This window comes from Trichechus manatus, unplaced genomic scaffold, assembly GCF_000243295.1.
Source record: "Trichechus manatus latirostris isolate Lorelei unplaced genomic scaffold, TriManLat1.0 scaffold00012, whole genome shotgun sequence".
NCBI lineage: Eukaryota > Metazoa > Chordata > Mammalia > Sirenia > Trichechidae > Trichechus > Trichechus manatus.
Window position 1 is genome coordinate 11,698,927 of NW_004443948.1, and position 6,454 is coordinate 11,705,380.

Sequence of the window (6,454 nt, forward strand, 5' to 3'; positions counted from 1 at the left end):
AATAATGAAGCTGGACCCATACATCACACCATATACAAAAATTAATTCAAAACGGATGAAGACCTAAAAAGAAGAACTAAAAACATAAAACTCTTGGAAGAAAATATAGAGGTAATGCTTCAGGATCTAATTTTCAACAGTGCAATTCTTAGCTATGACACCAAAAGCCTGAGGGTCAAAAGACAAAATAGACAAATTGGACTTCATCAAAATTAAAAAATGTGTGCATCAAAAGAGTTTATTAACAAAGTGAAGAGACAGCCTACAGATAGGATGAAATTTTGGGGGAATCGTATATTGGATAAGGGTTTAATATCCAGAATACATGAAGAACTCCTACAACTTAACAACAAAGAGACAATCTAATCAAGTGGGCCAAGAACTTGAATAGAATCTGTCACCAAGGAAGTTACACAAGTAGCCAACAAGCACATGCAAAGATGTTCAACATCATTAGTCATTAGAGAATTGCAAATTAAAACTACAATGAGATCAGACTTTACTCTGGCTAGGATGGCTAAGACAAAAAGAAACAGAAAATAAAGTGCTTGCTTCGGCAGCATATATACTAAAATTGGAACGATACAGAGAAGATTAGCACGGCCACTGCGCAAAGATGACATGCAAATTTGTGAAGCGTTCCATATTCTTTTGCAAGCTTTAAAGACACCAGTCACTGCTCAGCAAAGCAGGATGTAGAACATTGTCTTTATGGACTATGTTATGCCAATTGACCTAGATGTCCCCCGAGACTATGGTCCTAAGCCCTCAAACTCCGTGACTCAGTCCCTGAAGGTGTTTGATTATAGCTAAGGAGTTTTCCTAACTTTAGCCCCTGTGTGCTCTACAATATACATGGATATCTTTGCAGCACATACAAATACGTATGTAGAAATATCCTCTGCCACACCTATATATGCTCGTGGGTGTTCTCCTATATGCCGTCCTGCCCTTGTTCAGCTTATATATCTACCTCTGTTTCCACTTGTACATTATTGTTTGTTATTAATTGTTGCAGGATTGTATATTGTTACAGATTGAATTGTGTCCCCCCAAAATGTGTGTCGACTTGGCTAGGCCATGATTCCCAGTATTGTGTGGTTGTCCTCCATTTTTTGATCTGATGTAATTACCTATGTGTTGTAAATCGTAACCCCTATGATATTAATGAGGCAGGATTAGAGACAGTTATACTAATGAGGCAGGACACAATCTACAGGATTAGGTTGCATCTTGAGTCAATCTCTTTTGAGATTATAAAAGAGAGAAGCGAGCAGAGAGAAGAGGGACCTCCTACCACCAAGAAAGAAGAGCCAGGAGCATAGCGTGTCCTTTGGACCCAGAGTCCCTGCACTGAGAAACATCTAGACCCAGGGGAAGATTGATGACAAGGACCTTCCTCTAAAGCTGAAGAAGAGAGAAGGCCTTCCCCTGGAGCTGATGCCCTGAATTTAGACTTCTAGCCTCCTCCTAAACTGTAAGATAAGAAATTTCTGTTTGTTAAAGCCAAAAAAAAAAAAAGAGAGAGAGAGAAATGGAAAACAACAAATGTTGGTGAGGATGTGGAGAAACTGGGTCCCTTCTCCATCTCTGCTAAAAATGAAGAATAGTGCAGCTACTATGGAAAACATTTTGTCCGTTCCTCAAAATTTAAACATAGAACAACAATGTGAGTCAGCAAATTCCACTCTTAGGTATATACAGAAAACAACTGAAAAAAGATACTTGTATGCCAATGTTCATTACAGCACTATACAAAACAGCTAAAAGGTAAGAATAACCTAAATGTACATCAACTGATGAATAGATAAATAAAATGTCATATATTTAGTGAATGAGGTTCTAAGGACTCAAACATTATTTGACACTGCATTTAAGAATATTCTAAAGTTAAAACATTATAAACAGTGATTATTGATTTTAAAGTTTAAAATAACCTTAAGATCAATGCAATAAAGATTTAATTTACACATAAGAAAATATTATTGCTCTAAGCTGTGTGTCTTAGTTTCCTAGGATGGCCCTAACAAAATACCACAGAGTGGGTGGCTTCTACAAAGAACAATTTATTGTTTCACAGTTCTGGAGTCTAGAATTCCAAATCAGAGTATCAGCTACGTTGGTGCCTTGTAAAGAATAGGCTCTGAGGGAAAAACTCTTCCATGCCTCTCTCCTAGCTTCTGATGGCTCCTGGAAATCCTTGGCATTCCTTGGATTGCATCTTCTCTGTAGTCACGCTTTGTGCCTGTTCTCCTCTTTTATAAAATAACCCTCAGATGGGATTAAGACCCACCCTACTACAGTATCAACTCCTGTTAACCTAAGTGATGATATCTCAAAGACCCTATTTCCAAGCAGGGTCTACATTCACAGGTACTGAGATTAAGACATCAACATACGTTTTGGGGGATGCAATTCAATCCATTACAGTGTGACTGTAAAAATAAAGATATGGTAAACAGAGAAATATTGAAAGTTATTATAATCCGAGTGGTGTATATCTTGGTTTTCCTGGGATAGTATTGGTTTATACTTCTAATGTCTCCTGCAGTTGAGCATTTGCCTGGGATTTTTCTATTTTTGTTAAGGAATTACTATTTATAGTTTTATTACAATAGGTCTGAATGGGTTTAGAAGACTTTCCCCATATGGTAAGCTTACTGATGAAATGAAGTACATTCAGACACTAGTGCTTGGGCCAGCTAACACTTGTGAATCTTGGGTGTTGATGAGAAGAGTATTCAATGTCCAGTTGAGCATTTGGTGTACCAGCCAGGTGTACTATAACCGTGACATGGCCTGCAGAATGCCTGAATCCACTAGGCATTTAACCCATCGACGTCAAGTCAATTCCGACGCAAAGCAGTAGTTAGTGAAAATGAGAAATTATGTTAGGTCTATGTAAAATACGTTTCGGAAAAGGAGGCTGAACATTCCCACCTGACAGCATATAGGAAACAGTATAAACTCTTCTATTATAGTAGTTTGTTTACTAGCAGTTAATCACTTTGTCGGTTGATTCTACAACTGTTAATTTAATTTTTTGGTGACACATTATAATTTTTCACTTAAGCCTTTAGAAACAATGAGGCTAACCTACTAAAGTAATACATAACAAAAAATAAAGAACTGCATAGCTTTTTCTCAAAACATTGAAAATAAACATGTAATTTGCACAAAATGCTTGTTGACATTGACCATCAACTAGTGGGGCTTTGTTGGTATAAAATATCACATGAAAACTAGATGACACAAATCTGCTGAAGAAACCAGTATTGATTCAAAGTTAGTAGCTATTAAGAAAAAGCTGCTTAACGATAAAAATTTGACACATATATCTGAAGAAATGTATTTATATATCACTCTGTGAAATCTGACTTTTTATTTTGATCATTGACTGTATTTCTAAAATAATTTGGCTCAATTTTTTTTTACTTTCTCTAAATTAATTCAGCACATACAGAAAGTGAGTCAATAATGGTTAATTTTACAGCTCTATAAGAAGTTAGCAAATGGCTGTATTGTGCCAACCTTATATTATGTGCTTCAAAATGATAACCAGTTAAATTAATTCCAGTAATAGATTTTTTTCATTCAGTTCATATAACCAAAGTTAAGATTTTGGAAGCTCATTTTTTTAGATAGTGAAACAGCAGATATTACTATAAATGATGTACTTTATTCTGAAAGTCCAGATGTTGAGGATAAAATTGTTTGTATGGTCATAATGTGACTACAAAATTTGATGGAGCACAGCATTGTGGTAAACACAATGTCCTTACTATATTAAGGAAACTATGAAGCAGAAGTGTATTTAGACTTGCTTGTGGTACATATATAATTCATAATTGCATCTGAACAAGCTGAGCTATTCTTCCAATCCAAAAAGAAGCAATCATCAAAATTTATAAAATTATGATTTATATCTAAATATGTATACATGTATGGATATATAGTCAAAGGAATTGAACCACAAAATGATTGTGGAAAAGTTTATTTTTAATTTAAACAAAAAAGCATTTTACAAAACACTTTGTGGCCCAATAATGATCATATTTTAAGAATGCTTAAAACTTAAAAAATAACTTGTTATTCAAATTAAGGTTCCAATAATGCATTTTTGGAACCGCGTTCTCTAAATTTTGGTGCATCCTTCACAGTGGTTCAGCATTCGGCTGCTAACCAAAAGGTCGGCACTTTGAATCCACAGCCACTCCTTGGAAACACTATGAAGCGGTTCTACTCTGTCCTATATGGTCTCTATGAGTCAGAATAGACTCGATGACATCGGGTGTTTTGGTTTTTCAAAATTATTTGGTAGACTTCCCTCAAAGTATCCAATAAATATTGAACCAAGTATCTTCAGTTTTTAAAGTTTGCAATGATTTGTAGTTATTTAAAATATATTGCAAAAGAGGACAATAAATTTCAACCACACAGAATAAAAAAAAAGATAAAATTTCAAATACTGCCCAATATTCAGTTTGAACATCCTATAATAATACTTAAAAAAATTTAGATTGGGGAGAATAATCAGTTTAAGGTACTTCCATGTTTGATTGGATAAATGTTTAAAATTAGAATAAAGTTAACTTCAGAAGATTACCACTTCTTCAGAATCTTAATATGGCAAAATATTTTCGTATCTAATATTTTTCAAAGGAGAGTCTGAATGGACTAAAATGTACTGTGAAAATATATGGACTGCAATATTTATAAACTTTAATATAAAAATATTTGATTGAGAATGTCCTTTATGTTAACCATTTAGCAAAAATTTCCTCTAAGCTTATCAGGTGCCTCATTCCTTGTGAGATACAGTTTTCTCAGTGAAAATATCATGGTTTACAGAGCAGAGTCATTTGAAGTTGTCAACAATTTAACATTTATTAACTGTAAAATATAACCAGGGTTTATGGTTACTATGTAAGTTTTTCTTTTACAATATATTACCATAATTTATATAGTTCAACTTGTTTTTGCCCTTAGTAACATATTTTAGGATTATTTCTGGTCCATACATGTAGATCCATCCCATAAATTACATGTTGTGATGATATGTTGTAGGTCCTACCTTAGTGGTATAAATGATTAAGCACTTGAGTACTAAGCAAAAGGTTGGTGTTCAAGCCCATTCAGGGGCAACTCAGAAGAAAGTCCTGATAATCTGCTTCTGAAGGTCATAGCCTTGAATATCCTATGCAGCATTAGTTCTATTCAACTTGACATGTTGTGTCTTCAAAAATGGCTGCAGGGGGAGAATCCGGAAAAATGGCACTCTAGGCAGAAGCACCACGCCGTCCCTCCACAGCAAAGATCTGACAAACTAAGCCGAACAGAGAATACAACAATCCTGAAACCCTAAATCATCGAATGAGGAGATAAAGAACTCAGCCAAGCACCAAATGGAGTGAGAAAACTTACAGAGAATGGAGAGCGAGGAGAGATTCATGCAGAGGTCCCCTACCCGCTAATGCAGCGCGGATCCTCTATCTTGGACTCCTATCGGAGACCAGCAAACAGGGGGTATGAGAAAGCAGCCTCACGGAGCATCAAGCGGGAGACAAAACAACCAGTAATTGGCGATATAGACTTTCCCACCCCCCACCCTTCTTCACCCCGACTCGGCCTCCTCTGCTTCCCGCGGCCTCAATCTCTTGGCCGGGAAACACCCGCTGCTTGGATTCCACACAACCGAATGGGTGGCTCTCTGAGTGCCATTTGTTGGCTGCTGGTGTTGCTTTTTTCTGCTTTTTTTGATTTCTTCCTTGCCTCTTGCCACCTTCCCTTCCTTTCGCTCGAGTATCTGGCTCCGTGTGCCATCTTTGCTTCTTCCTGAGGGGCTGCAGAGCTCCGGTAATTTGTGATATACACTTTCCCACTCCCTACCCTTCCTCACCCACACTCGGTCCCCTCTGCTTCCCGCGGACACAGTCTCTTGTCCAGAAACACCAGCCCGCACTAGCTGGCTCTCTGAGTGCCATTTGTTGGCTGCTAGTGTTGCTCTTTTTCCTGCTTCTTTTGTTTCTTCTTTGCCTCTCATCATCTCCCCCTCCTTTTGCTTGAGTACCTGGCTCCATTTGCCATCTTTACTTCTTCCTGAGGGGCTGCGGAGCTCTGTTTGAGTGTGGAGCTGCTTCCCGGTCTGGGCTGCTACGCTGGTGGGATCCGGGGTTTTGTTCATTTGTTTGTTTTGAAGTATTTCTTTGTTTTCTTTTCCTTTTCTTGAGTTGGGAGCCCCTTCTGGACAGGCAGAGCTGGGTGGCAAGGAGACTCCCCCTCAGCTTGCACAGACGTGCAGAGGGATCCCTGAGAGCATTTCTTTTTTCTTTGGTTATTTTTTTTTTTCTGTTTTTTGGGGGCCTTTCTTGTTCTTTTGTTTTTTTTTTTTAATTTGTTTTGTTTTCTTTTCCCTCTTCTTCCCTTTTTGTCTTTCTTCATTGCTCAGTTTCTC

General features: G+C 37.3%; 1 non-coding gene across 1 annotated transcript; it reads left to right on the forward strand.

Annotated features, from left to right (window-relative positions):
• Window positions 1-544: 544 nt before the first annotated feature.
• LOC111819593 (U6 spliceosomal RNA) lies at window positions 545-651 on the forward strand. The gene has a single exon (XR_002823179.1). It is a non-coding gene; the product is annotated as a U6 spliceosomal RNA (small nuclear RNA).
• Window positions 652-6,454: the final 5,803 nt, after the last annotated feature.